This window comes from Neomonachus schauinslandi, chromosome 1 (assembly GCF_002201575.2).
Source record: "Neomonachus schauinslandi chromosome 1, ASM220157v2, whole genome shotgun sequence".
Lineage (NCBI taxonomy): Eukaryota > Metazoa > Chordata > Mammalia > Carnivora > Phocidae > Neomonachus > Neomonachus schauinslandi.
In genome coordinates this window covers 165,199,425-165,215,381 of record NC_058403.1, presented here as the reverse complement: position 1 = coordinate 165,215,381, position 15,957 = coordinate 165,199,425, and the positions used below count along the sequence as shown (strand labels likewise).

Below are 15,957 nucleotides of genomic sequence, written 5' to 3'. Positions count from 1 at the left end.
GTGTTTGCATTCCAGGAAGAAAAAAGGAGAAGGGAACATGAGGTATGCCAGCTGAATTCATCTCCTTATAACAGGAAAATACTACTATTTCCAGAAAGTCCACCGTGTAGGGAGAGAATTAATTTGTAGTTGGTCTGTGATAATTCTATTCCTATCTCACAGATGGCCATAATCATGCCAGGAACTGTGGTGTTGACCCTTGGGCAAGAAAGGGATAAAACGCACTAGCTAGTGGCTTACAATATTATGCTTAAAGTCCAAAACTCCCCAGGAGGCATGCTATACGAGCTTCACTACACTGTTTATTGAAAATGTGTAGGTTGATGGGCTGCAGCTGGTTTACCTGGTTTTATAGCCTAGTTTTTGTTGCTTGACCAGTATTGTATTAAAAAAAACTCCTTGGTAAACTTGTGCCTCAGCTTCCCTAAGAACAAGCTATCTCACAAGTATCTGGGTAGTTTATGATCTGGTGAAGAGGTACCTCTTCTGAGAAGCTGTGCCTAAATATCTCATACCCTCCTGATGTTTACTTATGCTTCCTTTCTCTTTCTATATTGTATCTTAAGTCTTCATTAAAGATATATCTATATCTATCTATATAGAGAGAGATGTATCTTTAAATATATAATCTCTATTTGATATATAGAATAGATATATAGATAGGCAATATCTATGTAACAAGAATCTCTATATATATGATCTGTATTTACATACAGGATCTATATTTATGTATTATATACACACGCATACACACACACACACACACCTGTGAGTTGTTTTAATTATCCAACCCTGTGTAAATGTTGCAACCACCAAGTTATATCTCACAGATAAGAAGAGAATCCCATAGCAATCTCAGCTCTAGGGGATCTGGGGTGGAGAGAATTTTTAACTAGTAATATCTCTTAAACAAAATTGGAGTTCTGTACACGTGAAAGAGAAAGGCATTTATCTAATACAGGATTTTCAAATTTTAGCTAACATCAGAATTATAGACTGTCAGGCCCCATCCCCAGAGTTTGATTCAGTAGGTCTGGGATGGGGCCTGAGAATTTACATTCTTAACAGCTTGCCAGGTGGTGCTGCTTCTGCTGGTCCAGGGGTTATACTATGAAAACCATTTGCCTACAGAACAAAAAAGGATAGGATTAGCTTTGCTTCATCTTTTACAGCTTCTATCGGGTTGATTTTATGGTCCAAGCAAAGCAGAAAATAAATGAACAAACTAATATTAAACCTGGACGGGGCTTATTTCTATTTTCCTGGGGAAAATGCCACATAAATATCAGTCCATTTCATTGGGTTTATTTGGTCTGGGGACCAGAAGGGTGCTAATGAAGAGGCTGGCTATTTGGCCAAGGATTTTTAAACCCATCTCAGCAGTGAAGAGTGAGCCACTTGTGCCAATTGCCATAGAAGAAACACGGAGGAAATATGACAGATGAATCCTAGGGACAGCCAGTTCTGAAAATGCTATTTTCCACTGCAAAAATATGACCAGAGAGATCATGTATTCCAGCAGCTGCCAAGCAGGAGCAACAGGAAAAAGAGGAGAAAAGCTGAGAACTGATGTCCATTCAGGTCTTCATTTACTTCAGCATAATGTTTGTGTTCTGGCTGTCATGGGAAGGAAATCTGGAACTTCCTGACAAGCCATTGGAGCAGGACACTAGACCTAGCCTGGCTTCACTTGAGAAATGCTGGACCTATCTCTTCTCTCCTAAATTCTAAGGACCCATTTCCCTAAATCTTGTTTGATAAAGGTCTATGATTCCTTATCCACAATTCTAAAATCCAAATTCTCTGAAAACCAAGAGTTTGTAATCCATTTGTGGTAAAACCTGACCCGATTACATTTGGCAGCAAAACCTGATGTGAACTGACATAAAACTATTCATAGTCTTTAAATTTTCTTACTTGGTGTGAACAATTCTACATTTCACTGCAGAAAAATTAACACACTTGATTATAAAGCTCTGCCCAGACATGCTGAGGAGATTTTACATAATCAATGAAATATGCATCATGTTACCTTTCAAAAGAAGAAAAATTCTGAATTCCAAAATGTATATGGTCCCAGGAGTTTTTAATATGGTAATGTGAACCTGACCTTTACTTTGCCTATTCATCCTGGTTCCCATTTTTTTTTTTAATATGTGTTGTATATATAGTAATTCTATGTAAAATTTTTAAATGTATGTATACACAGATGCATAAGAAATGTCTAGAAGGATGTTCAGCAAATTGTTACTGATTATGTCTAGATGGTGGGATTTTAGGTGATTTTGAAAGAATGATTGGACTTTCCTATATTATTTGAATTATTTTTTCAATGAACATGCCTTGACAAAAGCAAAAAGAATATTTTTTTAAATTTTATTTTATTATGTTATGTTAGTCACCATACATCATTAGTTTTCGATGTAGTGATCCATGATTCATTGTTTTTGTATAACACCCAGTGCTCCATGCAGTACGTGCCCTCCTTAATATCCATCACCCAGCTAACCCATCCGCCTACCCCACTCCCCTCTAAAACCCTCAGTTTGTTTCTCAGAGTCCATAGTCTCTCATGGTTCATCTCTCCCTCCTATTTCCCCCCTTTCATTTTTCCCTTCCTTCTCCTAATGTCCTCCATGCTATTCCTTATATTCCACAAATAAGTGAAAACATATGATAATTGACTTTCTCTGCTTGACTTATTTCACTTAGCATAATCTCCTCCAGTCCCATCCATGTTGATGTAAAAGTTAGGTATTCATCCTTTCTGATGGCTAAGTAATATTCCATTGTATATATGAACCACATCTTCTTTATCCATTTGTCTGTTGAAGGGCATCTCAGCTCTTTCCACAGTTTGGCTATTGTGGACATTGCTGCTGTGAACATTGGGATGCATATGGCCCTTCTTTTCACTACATCTGTGTCTTTGGGGTAAATACCTAGTAGTGCAATTGCTGGGTCATACGGTAGCTATATTTTTAATTTTTTGAGGCACCTCCACACTGTTTTCCAAAGTGGCTGTACCAACTTGCATTCCCACCAACAGTGTAAGAGGGTTCCCTTTGCTCCACAACCTCTCCAACATTTGTTGTTTCTTGCCTTGTCAATTTTTGCCATTCTTACTGGTGTAAGGTGGTATCTCAACATGGTTTTGATCTGAATTTCTCTGATGGATAATGATGATGAACATTTTTTCATGTGTCTGTTAGCCATTTGTATATCTTCTTTGGAGAAGTGTCTGTTCATGTCTTCTACCCATTTTTTTATTTGATTATTAATTTTTTGGGTATAGAGTTTGAGAAGTTCTTTATAGATCTTGGATACCAGCCCTTTATCTGTAGTGTCATTTGCAAATATCTTCTCCCATTTTGTGGGTTGCTCTTTGTTTTGTTGACTGTTTCCTTTGTTGTACAGAAGATTTTTATCTTGATAAATTAAGATTAGAGCAGAGATCAATGAATTAGAAACCAGAAACACAGTAGATCAGATCAACGAAACTAGAAGCTTGTTCTTTGAAAGAATTAATAAGATCAATAAAACACTGGCCAGACTTATCCAAAAGAAAAGAGAAAGGACCCAAATTAATAAAATTATGAATGAAAGGTGAGAGATCATGACTAACACCAAGGAAATAGAAACAATTATTAGAAATTATTATCAACAACTATATACCAATAAATTGAGCAACCTGGATGAAATGGATGCCTTCCGGGAAACCTATAAACTGCCAAGACTGAAACAGGAAGAAACTGACAACCTGAATAGGCCAATAACCAGTAACAAGATTGAAGCAGTGATCAAAAACCTCCCAAAAAACAAGAGTCCAGGGCTTGATGGATTTCCTGGAGAATTATACCAAACATTCAAAGAAGAAATAATACCTATTCTCCTGAAGCTGTTTCAAAAAATAGAAACAGAAGGAAAGCTTCCAGACTCATTCTATGAGACCAGCATTACCTTAATCCCCAAAGCAGGCAAAGACCCCATCATAAAGGAGAATTTCAGACCGATATCCCCGATGAATATGGATCCCAAAATTCTCAACAAAATCCTAGCTAATAGGACCCATAAAAGGATCATCCACCACGACCAAGTGGGATTTATCCCCAGGATGCAAGGGTGGTTCAACATTCGCAAATCAATCAATGTGATAGAACACATTAATAAGAAGAGAGAGAAGAACCATAAGGTCCTCTCAATTGATGCAGAAAAAACATTTGACAAAAAATGCATCCCTTCCTGATTAAAACTCTTCAGAGTATAGGGATAGAGGGAACATTCCCCAAGTTCATAAACTCCATCTATGAAAAACCCACAGCAAATACCATCTTCAATGGGGAAAAGCTGAGAGCCTTTCCCTTAAGATCAGGAACATGACAAATATGCCCACTCTCGCCACTATTGTTCAACATAGTATTAGAAGTCCTAGCAACAGCAATCAGACAACAAAAAGAAATAAAAGGTATTCAAATTGGCAAAGAAGAAGTCAAACTCTCTCTCTTTGCAGATGACATGATACTTTATGTGGAAAATCCTGGTTCCCATTTTTGATGAATCTTTCCGGCACAGCCTTGCCCAGATCTTCTTCTCCTGGGGCACTTTTCCAATACATCCAATTGTTCTTGAGTTCCCTAGCAACTGGAGACATGATGCCACTAGTCCATGGCTGAATCCTATTTTGAACTCAGCAGGAAGCTTTGCTCATGAAATCCCTTCTCAGTGGACTGAAACTCAAGAAGGGAAGTCTGAATCTCCTGACTTGACTGCTTACTTTGGGAAAATCACCTTAATAGTTTAAGTCTTCCATTTCTTTCCTTAGGCCACATTCTTGGCAATATTTTTATATACAAAGGGAAGAAACCAAAGCTCAGAAAAATTAGTCAACTTCCTATAATACTGTCCCAACATGATTCTAAGACACAATATTGTAAGCAACTTGAGGGAAGAAACAGACTCCACCATCTTCTGTACAGAACAACCTGCAAAATTGGCAGAGCCCTGTGAAAACAAAAGTGCATGATCCTTTGTCCAAAATATACTAAGAATTTCCAGACGGTAATATCAGAGCATTAAACCAAACACTGGGTGCTTTAACTGTGAGGTTGTGCACGGGTGCACAAGTCATATGCCCATGAAACTGGCACTGCTTCTATATTTTCCACAGCACCAAATATAGGATGACTTGATTAAATAATGTTTTAATTCAATGCCATCAATGACAATCAGTGGGAGGTAATGCCAAGAAACCACATTCACAAAATATTATAAAGTTGACTTCACAATATTCCTCCCTACTTTAGTACTATCTATTAGACAGTCTGCTTAACTTGCAAACTGCTTTTTTATGCGTTGAAACAACACTTCTGTAGCAGGTATATTGCCCAGGAGATGGCAACACTGCTAAAAACCTACCTGTGCTCAAAGTAATTTATTATCCTTAAGGCTTTTCCTTCTTTTTATACACCAAGTTATAACCTCTTCCAGAAACCATTACCCAACACTTTCTCAAAACACTTTCTTTTGGTTGCATTGTGGATGTGATGGCATGTCCATTTGTCATGGTGAGTTTATAAACATCCAACTTTTCTTCACTGAATATTCAACTTATTCAAATACTGCCAGCTCATGACATGAAAAGCAAGCTAATCAACCAGTAAGGCCAGAGTCTACACAATCATGCCTAATTGGTAGAAAAGGTTGGTTTCATTATGAATAAGCCAACAATGTTCAATTATCTGTACAAATGAAAGGGAGCAGAAGTATTTAAAATCTAAAATAATGCATAATTCAAAACCTCTTTTGTGACTGTAGAGTTGTATTTTTTTCTATATTTTCATCAACTATGCTTTGTGTATGATGTGTGAAGAGCTCTGTGTACACAAAATATACAGGTGATTAAGTCAGATGAGCCAAAGACTTGTCTATTGTTCCCTTTTTGTGACCTTGTGCAACTCTAAGGACAAAAAGATGCTCAAGCTCTGGGAAACCTTAAATATAAATAGTCCCTGCTTCCTCACATCATGGGGGGAGAATCTGAAGCTCAGAGAGGCTTCTTCCTGCAGTCCTATCCATCCTGGAAACTGGAATCAGATTCTTGTCTCCCCTGCTCTCCTAAAACTCACAAGGTAGCCAAGAGTTACCCATCTACTGTACTGGCCTAGGTTCCATGTCAAAAATAGAGCTGAGCTGTCAAGGAAACTGCTGCAGATCAGGCATCATGGTATTTTGACTTCTGAAGTATCCACAAAAGAAGTTTCTAAGAGTGGTAAGCATTAACCATAATAAGGTCAAGCCATTTGCTGAATCATTAAATAGCACCAATCCCTGGCTAAACAGCACTCTGCCAGGCACTGAAGGAGTTAACGACAACAACTAGGTGATAATATAATCCTCTTCCTCATGAAAGGAGTCAACAACCAATTTGGGAAACAAAAGTGGGTTCTCACTTGACTCTAAGCTCCTCTGGAGCAAGTTCTGTCTGTGCCTGGTTTTTGTTTTGTTTTGTTTTTCACTTTTTCTAATCACTTTATTACATGTGACAAATATCACTGGCCCAGTTGTGTAATGGGAAAGAAACCCAGCCCACCCACCACATCATCCCACCACTATGCCTCTACCTCCTCCACCTTAAAAAAGACAAAAAATGGATCCCAAGTCAGGACCACAGTGCCAAGCCCCTCAGTAGGTGATCTGATACACCAAGGCATGGTCACTGGACCCTGTGATGATCAGGTGGTTGCTGGGGGACACATCACAGCATAGGATGGGGGAGGTTTGGGTACCCAGAATACCATGGTCCTGCAGGTATGCTATAGATGTTGACCAAGTCATCCATCCCAATGCTCTGGTCAAGAGGGGAGAACTTGAGACCCAAGATAGTTCCATCCTTACACCCCACCAGGTGGGCTGCAGCCACTGCTGGCCATTGGCTGTGCCTACCAGCACCCATTCCTCCTGGGGACTAGGGGATAGGCTCATTATCTGAAACTCATATTTGTATTCCTGGGGCTCCCCAGTGGTCCTTGGGTCCCAGCACCACAGGCAGGTACCCAGATCCCCCGCTCCCCACCCTGTCTTTAACAGCAATGCTTTTGGCTCCATTCAGGTGGCCAGCAGGTCCCTGACAATGCCCTGGTCCTGCAGGTCCCAGATCCTGACTGTGCCATCAGTGAAGCCAACGAAGGCCAAGTTGTCTTCGGGATGGGAGGCCAGGGCCTGGCACATAAGACCTGCACAGGGTAGCTCATCTCTTACATGCAGGGAGGGCACTGTCAAGTCCCACACACCCACGCCAAACAGGTTGTGGCCACCCATCAGCAAAATCATGCTGTTTGAGGACAGCAGGCATGTGTGCAAATAGGCCCACTAGGTCTATACACACAGGTGGTTCTCAGGATACCTGTTTTATACTACCTGGCCAACCAGGCTCCACACTTTGACACCACCCTTGTCACAGGTGAACACGTGTCACATGAAGCTGCTCACAGCCATGGCAGCAACAGCTCCCTGTGTTTTAGCATCCACACCTTCTCCATTCTATGTGGGATGGCCAACTCCTTGGTTTGCCAGGGCAAGTCATCTGGTCTTCTCCACATGTCCCCAAAGTCCTCAGGGCCCCAGCATATGGGCTGCAAAAATGGATAGGCTCCTAGGCCACACAGGAGAGCATCCTCTCTGCTTTGGTACCTGGCTCTGTGCCCCCTTCTTAGGAACCCTCGAGCTCCGGGAGACGGGGCACAAGTGGGCTGAGAACCAAAGTGTCTTTGGTACATGGCTCCAGTCCCAATAATGTGGTCCTGGGTCCTGGGTCCTGGCTCTCTGGGCTTGGTGCCTGTTCTGTCGTCTTGTGCTGTAGCTGGTCCACCTTCTTGTGGGTCCCAGCAAAGATCTGCCAGAGTTGCTCAGTCAGAATATCCTTCCAAAACTGGGGCTCAGAGTCCCAAGAAGGCTGCATGTCCAGCTGGTGGACTGGGGCAGCGTCTGCTCCAGAGGGCTGCTTATGCCAGTCTGACGACCTTGTGGCCATGACATCTTTGAAGTGTGACCCCTGAAGACTGGAGTGCTGAAGGGTCTTGGCCACTGGGTGCAGAAAAGCCTCAGGGCTGGCTGGCCGGCCCCCAGGATCCTGGTGAGCAGTCTCACCAGAGGAGATCCGGCTCACCTGGTACTCCAGGGCTGGAAGCCCAGAGGTTGGCTCTAGGTCTCCACGGTCCACAGAAAGTTTTTTGACTGCTTATGATGTTCCTGGAGACTCTGCTAGATCTTCTGGAATATGTAGTACATGCTCTCCATCTGCACCATCAGGTGAGGGAGGAACCTGGGGAACTGCTATCAGAGCTGATCCAGGAACACCCCAATAGTTCAGTTCAGGATGAGCCAAAGTTCCTGGGGCCTCCTCATCCTTTGAGGGTGCTCCTGCAGGCTGAGATAGCCCCAAGAGGTCATCTTCAGTAGTCACAAGAACTTTCTCCAAGGACTCTCCTTTAGGGTGGAGGCCCAGAACAGCAAGGTGGAAACTGTGGAGGGTCATCCAAGTTCAGGCTGAGAATGAGCACCCCTCCACTGTCTGTGTGCCTTTTATCTCTGTGCAGCCAGAGCAAGCCTTCCAAAAGGGAAGTCTTCACAGGTTTCCTCTGCTCTTAGAATAAGTGCCAAATCTTTAATGCTGTCTTTGAGGTATGGCATAGTATGAACTAGGGGTCAAAAAACATCTGTGTAAAGGGCCAGAGAGTAAACATTTTCAGCTTTGCTAGCCAATCTCTGTGGCAACCTCTCCATTCCATCACTGCAGCAAGAAAACAGCTATAGATTCTTAGTAAATGAACAGGCAAAATGGTGGTCCAATAAAACTATATAAACACAGGCAGTGGGAGGATCTGGCCTGCATTCCACAGTTTGTGGATTCTTGGTATAGACTATGCATCTCGAAATTGATGCCTACTAATCACCTGAGGATCTTGTTAAATACAGATTTTAATACAGTAGCTTGGGGTAGAGACTTAGATTTTATATTGTAACAAGTTTGCAGGTGATGCTGGTGATGCCAATATAGAGAATAGTGACTCAACCATTTTAGCCTCAGCTCATACCCAGCCTCCCTTCACTTTCTGTGATGGTATACAGTGGACCTGCCAGTTCCTCCTTCCTGTCATGTTTCCTCTGCTCCGGGGCCTTTGTGCACACTGTCTTTGGGCTGACTTGTTCTTCTCTTTTTCCTTAATCTATTCACTTAAATTCCATTTCAGGTGCCCCCTTCCTTAGAAAAGATGCTCCACAGTAGATCAAGCATACCCCTCATATGCTCTCACTGGACCAGATACCTCTCCACCAGAGTGATTATGACATTTGTCATTTTATATTTGTTTGTGTCATTGTTGATTAAGGGCTATCTCCTCCACTGGAATGTACACTGCTTGAGAAGAGACACTACGACAGTTTGGTTATTTTATACCATGTCCCTAGCACAGTTTTCTGTATCCATAATATTGGAAAAAAATCAATGAAACAATTAATCAATCCCTATTGTCTAGAATGACCCATAGTAGACAGGTGTTCAGTTAAGATTGCTGGACAGCTTTTAGAAAGTTTTGGAATTCACAAGATTTTTAAATTTTGGAAGGTTTTTTTTAGACCCCTTTACTGTTCCCCTTCCCTTCCTTCTGTTCTCTACTCATCTTTCTCAAAACCAATCATGTCCAGCAGAACTTTCTACAATGATGGGACTGTTCTGTGTTGTCCCATATGGTAGCCAGCTGAGCTACTGAACATCTGAAATGTGCTGGTACAACTGGGGAACTGAATTGTAATTGTATTTAATTTTAATTTAAATTTGACTGTGAATGAACACATGTGGCTTGTTACTACTGTATTGGATAGCACAGCTCTAGATTTTTCTGGAGTGATTATATCTATTATAAAACCAATGGCCATCACTATGATGATAGTTACTAAGTCATTTAGAATTGAATCACCAGGAGTGAAAGAAATACCTTGTTTTGGAATCCATTGTATTGCCCTGTGTCTGGCATCAACTGTAGTATGCTCTCAGCTTGAAATAGATCTGAGTGACACATCTCTAGGACTTCCCAGTGCCCAAATATATTCTTTTGTGAAAATCTGAGAATGCTCTTCCTCCTCTTAATTATTTGACACAATCACATCTATTCTTCTTTTAGGAGGGAAATAACTTGAACGTGGGTTTTTATCATACTTTTTGAGATATCATTCACATACCACAAAATTCACACCTTTCAAAGTATATAATTCATTTAGTACCCTCATGACATTGTACAATCAACACCACTAATTCCAGAACCTTATAATCACCCCAAAAGAAATCCCATACCTATTAGCAGTCTCCATCCTCCCTCCCTCCCTCCCTCCCTCCCTTCCTTCCTTCCTTCCTTCCTTCCCCTGAAGCCCTGTCATCCACTATTGAACTTAGTATTTCCTCAGACTTTTTCATTCTGGACACTTGATATAGATGGGATCATATAATATGTGGCCTTTTTTGGTTAGCTACTTTCACTTAGCATGAGGTTTTTAAGTTCATGGAGGCTATAGCTTGTATCAGTACCTACTTATTTTTATAGTTTTCAATGGCACACCACATTTTCATTATCTATTAGTTATTAGGCACTGGGGTCACTTCATTGTTTGGACTATTATGAATAATGTTGCTATGAACTTCCATGTTTGGGTTTCATGTGGACATATTTTCATTTCTCTTATAGTTATACCAAGGAGTAGAATTTCTGGGTCAAATGATAGCTCATTGGAACTGCCAAACTGATTTCTAAAGTGGCTGCACTGCTTTCCAACTCTAACAGCAAATAGGATGGTTCCAATTTCTTCACAGTCTCACTAACATTTGCTATTATTGTCTGTCATTTTTTTAAAGATTTTATTTATTTTTGAGAGAGAGAGAGAGAATGAGTAGGGGGAGAGGCAGAGGGAGAAGCAGACTCCCTGCTGAGCAGGGAGCCTGATGCAGGACTCGGTTGCAGGACCCTAAGATCATGACCTGAGCCAAAGGCAGACACTTAACCGACTGAGCCACCCAGGTGCCCCATGTCTTTTTTATCATAGCGATCTTAATGCATGTGAAGTGGTGTCCAATTGAGATTTTGATTTGGAATACACTAATAATTAATGGGTCAAACATTTTTCATGTGCTATTGACTACTTTGGAGAAATGTCCATTCAAATATTTTCCCCAATTTTTAATTAGGTTTTTGTCTTTTAATTTTTGAGTTGTGAGAGTTCTTTATGTATTCTGGATATAGTCCCTTAACAGATATGTAATTTGCAAATATTTTCTCCCTTTGTGCGGGATGTCTTTATACTCTCGTCATAGTATCCTTTTAAGAATAAATATTTAATATTTAATGAAGTCGGACTTATCTATTTTTTCCTTTTGTTGCTTATGCTCTGGGTGTCACATTTGCCAAACCATTACCTAATCAGGGGTCACAAGTATTAATTTATACTTGTTTCCTTTTAAGAGTTTTCTCATTTTAGCTCTTACCTTTAGGTCTTTGATCCACTTTGAGCTGATTTTTTTCTTTTTTTATTATGCTGATTTTTATTAATGGCATGAGGTAGGGATCCAACTTCATTCTTTTACATGTGGACATCCAATTGTCCTAGCACTGTTTGTTGAAAAGACTATTCTTTTGCCCCATGAATCGTATGGTATCCCTCTTTCTTTTTCTTTTACTTGTCTAATTGCCCTGACTAGAACCTCCAGTGCAATGCTGAAAAAAAATTGATGAGAGTGGAATTCCTTGTCATTTTCCTGATCTTGGAGGGACATTTCAGTTTTTCACACTTAAGTATGATGTTAACTATGGGGTTTTGGTGGATTATCCTTATCATGTTGAGTAAGTTCCCTTCTATTCATGGTTTGTTGAAAGTGTTTTGCATCACGAAAGGATTTTGGACTTTGTAAAATGCTTTTTCTGCATCTATTAGTATAATCAAATGAGTTTTTTCCTTTCATTCTATTAATGTTGTATATTACATGGATTGATTTTTGTATGTTAAGCAAGCCTTGTATAGCTGTGGGATAAATCCCACTTGACCCTAGCAAAGAATCCACTTTATATGTTGTTGGATTTGGTTTGCTGGTATTGTGTAAAGGATTTTCATTTCTATATTAATAAAGTGTACATTTTTTTCTTTTTCATTCATTTCAAAGTATTTTCTAATTTCCTTTGTGATTTCTTCTTTGACTCACTGGTTATTTAGGTTATTTAGGAAGGTGATGTTCCTAAATATCCTCCCGTTGCTTATTTTCTATGTCATTCCATTGCTGTCAAGGGACAACATATTTTGCATGATTTCAACTCTTTTAAATGTATTGAGACTTGTTTTATGCCTAATATATGGTCTACTTTGGAGAATGTTCCCAGTGTACTTGAGAATACATATTGTGCAGTTACTGAGTGAAGAGCTGTAGATGTACGTTAGGTATAGTTTGTTTAGTGTTGGTAAAGTCTTCTGTTTCCTTGTTCATCCTATACCCATGTATTTTGGTTGTTATATAAAATAGAACATTGATGTTTCCAACTATTAAAGTTGAATTGGTTGATTTCTCTTCAATTCTATCAGTTTTTGCTTCATGCATTCAGGACTGTATTGTTTGGTTCATAGGTGTTTATAATTATTATATAATCTTGGTGAAATTAACCTTATTATAAAATATCCCTCAGTGTGTTCAGTAACAAGCTTTATCATAAAGTATGTTTTGTCTGTTATTAGTAGAGCCACTCCAGGTTGTGGGGTTACTTTTTTATGGTGTATTTTTTTCTTTTACTTTCAACCTACTTGTGTCTGAATAAAAACTGTATCTTTTTAGACAGCATTTAGTTGAATTATTTTTTCCAGTTTTATTGAGAAATAATTGTCATACATCACTATGTAAGTTTACCATATACAGCATGATAGTTTGATTACCATATATTATAAAATGATTACACCGAAGGTTTATTTAACATCCATCATCATATAGATATGATTTTTTAAAAAGAAAAAAAAAAGGAAGCAGCCCAAATGTCCACTGATAGATGAACGGATAAAAAAAGATGTGGTATATATACAATGGAAATATTACAATGGAATATTATTCAGCCATCAAAAAGAATGAAACCTTGCCATTTACAATGATGTGGGTAGAGCTAGAAAGTATAATGCTAAGCAAAATAAGTCAGTCAGAGAACTACAAATACCATATGATTTAACTCATATGTGGAATTCAAGAAACAAAACAAACAAGCAAAGGAAAAAAGACAGAGACATAAACCAAGAATCAGACTCTTAACTATAGAGAACAAACTGATGTTACCAGAGGGGAGGTGGGGGGGGAGGGGTGATATAGGTGATAGGATTAAGGATTACAGTTGTGATGAGCACTGGGTAATGTATGGGGTAGTTGAATCACTATATTGTACAACTGAAACTAATATAACACTGTATATTAACTATACTGGAATTAAAATTTAAAAAAAAGTTCTTCTTGGATGAGAACTCAGGAATTACTCTCTTAACTTTCCTATGTATCCTACAGCACTGTTAGCTACAGTCATCATGTTGTACATTACTTATTTATCTTATAACAGCAAATTTGTATCTTTTGACCACCTTCATCCAATTCCTTCACCCCACCACTCCCTGACTGATAACCACAAATCTGACTTCTGCTATAAATTTGATGGTTTTTTAAATTAGATTCCACATATAGATTAGATTATATAGTAGTTGTCTCTATCTCTCTGACTTATTTTACTTAGCATAATACCATCAAGTTCCAGCCATGTTGTTGCAAATAGGATTTCCACATCTTTTATGGCTGAATAATATTTCATTGTACATATATAGCACAACTTCTTTATCTATTAATCCACTAATGGATAGTCAGTTGTTTCAATGTCTTGGTATTATAAATAATGGTGTTGTGAACACGACAGAGTAGCTATCTTTTCAAGTTAGTGTTTTTGTTTGTGTTGAATATGTACCCAGAATTAAAATTGCTGGATTATATGGCAGTTCTATCTTTAATTTTTTGAGGAATCTCCATACTGTTTTCCATAGTGGCTGCATCAATTTACAATCCCACCAACAGTGCACAAGTGTTCCCCCTTTTCTCCACATCCATGCCAGTATCTTTTATCTTTTTTATTCTAAGGTGTGAGGTGATCTATCACTGTGGTTTTAATTTTTACTTCCCTAATGACTAGTGATGTTGAGCATCTTTTCATATACAAGTTAGTCATTCATTACCTCTTTGGAAAAAAAGCATTTTTAAAATTTTATTTAAATTCAATTAGCCAATATATAGTACATCATTATTTCCAGATGTAGTGTTCAATAATTTATCAGTTGCATGTAACACCCAGTGCTCATCACATCATGTGCCCTCCTTAATGCCCATCAGTCAATCACCTCATCTCCCCACCCACCTCCCCTCCAGCAACCCTCAGTTTGTTTCCTATAGTTAAGAGTCTCTCCTGGTTTGTCTCCCTTCCACTCCCTTCCCCTATGCTCCTCTGCGGTGTTTCTTATATTCCACATATGAGTGAAACCACGTGGTAATTGTGTTTCTCTGATTGACTTATTTCACTCAGCATAATACCCTCCAGTTCCATCCACATTGATGTAAATGGTAAGTATTCATCCTTTCCGATGGCTGAGTAATATTCCATTGTATATATATATACAGACACACCACATCTTCTTTAGCCATTCATCTGTCAATGGACATCTCAGCTCTTTCCACAGTTTGGCTATTGTGGACATTGCTGCTATGAACATTAGGGTGCATATGCCCCTTCAGACCACTACATTTGTATCTTTGGCGTAAATACCCTGTAGTGCAATTGCTGGGTCATAAGGTAGCTCTATTTTTAACTTCTTGAGGACCCTCTATACTGTTTTTCAGAGTGGCTGTACCAGTTTACATTCCCACTAACAGTGTAAGAGGCTTCCCCTTTCTCCACATCCTCGCCAACATTTGTTGTTTCCTGTTTTGTTAATTTTAGCCATTCTGACTGGTGTGAGATGGTATCTCATCGTGATTTTGATTTGTATTTCCCTGATGCCAAGTGATGTGGCACATTTTTTCATGTGTCTGTTGGCCATTTGTATGTCTTCTTTGGAGAAATGTCTGTTCGACCTTGGACACAGCAACTTCTTGCTAGATATGTCTCCAAAGGTAAGGGAAACAAAAGCAAAAATGAACTATTGGGACTTCATCAAGAAAAAGCTTCTGCACAGCAAAGTTAACAGTCAACAAAACTAAAAGACAACCTATGGAATGGGAGAAGATATTTGCAAATGCCATATCAGATAAAGGGCTAGTATCCAAGATCTATAAAGAATTCATCAAACTCAACACCCAAAAAACAAATAATCCAGTAAAGAAATGGGCAGAAGACATGAACAGACATTTCTCCAAAGACATACAAATGGAAAAATGCATTTTTAATTGGATTATTTGGAGGTTTTTTATTTGCTTTTGAGTTATAGGAGTTCTTTATATATTCTGGATATTAACCCCTTATCCAATATATAGTTTGAAAATATTTTTCCCATTCCATAGGTTGTCTTTACATTTTGTTGATGGTTTTCTTTGCTGCATTGAAAGCTTTTTAGTTTGATGTAGTCCCACATATTTTATTTTGTTGCTTATGCTTTGGGTATGATTTCCAAAAATATTATCACCAAGACCCATTCCAAAGAGCTTTTATTCTATGTTTTCCAAGGGTTTGCCAATTTTATCTTTTCAATAACCAGTTTTTAGTTCAGTTAATCTTTTCTATTGTTTTTCTGTTCCCTATTTCATTTACTTCCACTCTAATCTTTATTATTTCCTTCCTTCTGCTAACTTTGGGCTCAGTTTGTTTTTCTTTGTCTAATTTCTTAAGGTATAGAATTAGGTTGTTTATTTGGATCTTT

The 15,957-nt window shown here is 38.9% G+C and overlaps 1 pseudogene; it reads right to left on the bottom strand.

Annotated features, from left to right (window-relative positions):
* Positions 1-6,681: 6,681 nt before the first annotated feature.
* On the bottom strand, positions 6,682-7,775 carry LOC110585103 (annotated as a pseudogene).
* Positions 7,776-15,957: the final 8,182 nt, after the last annotated feature.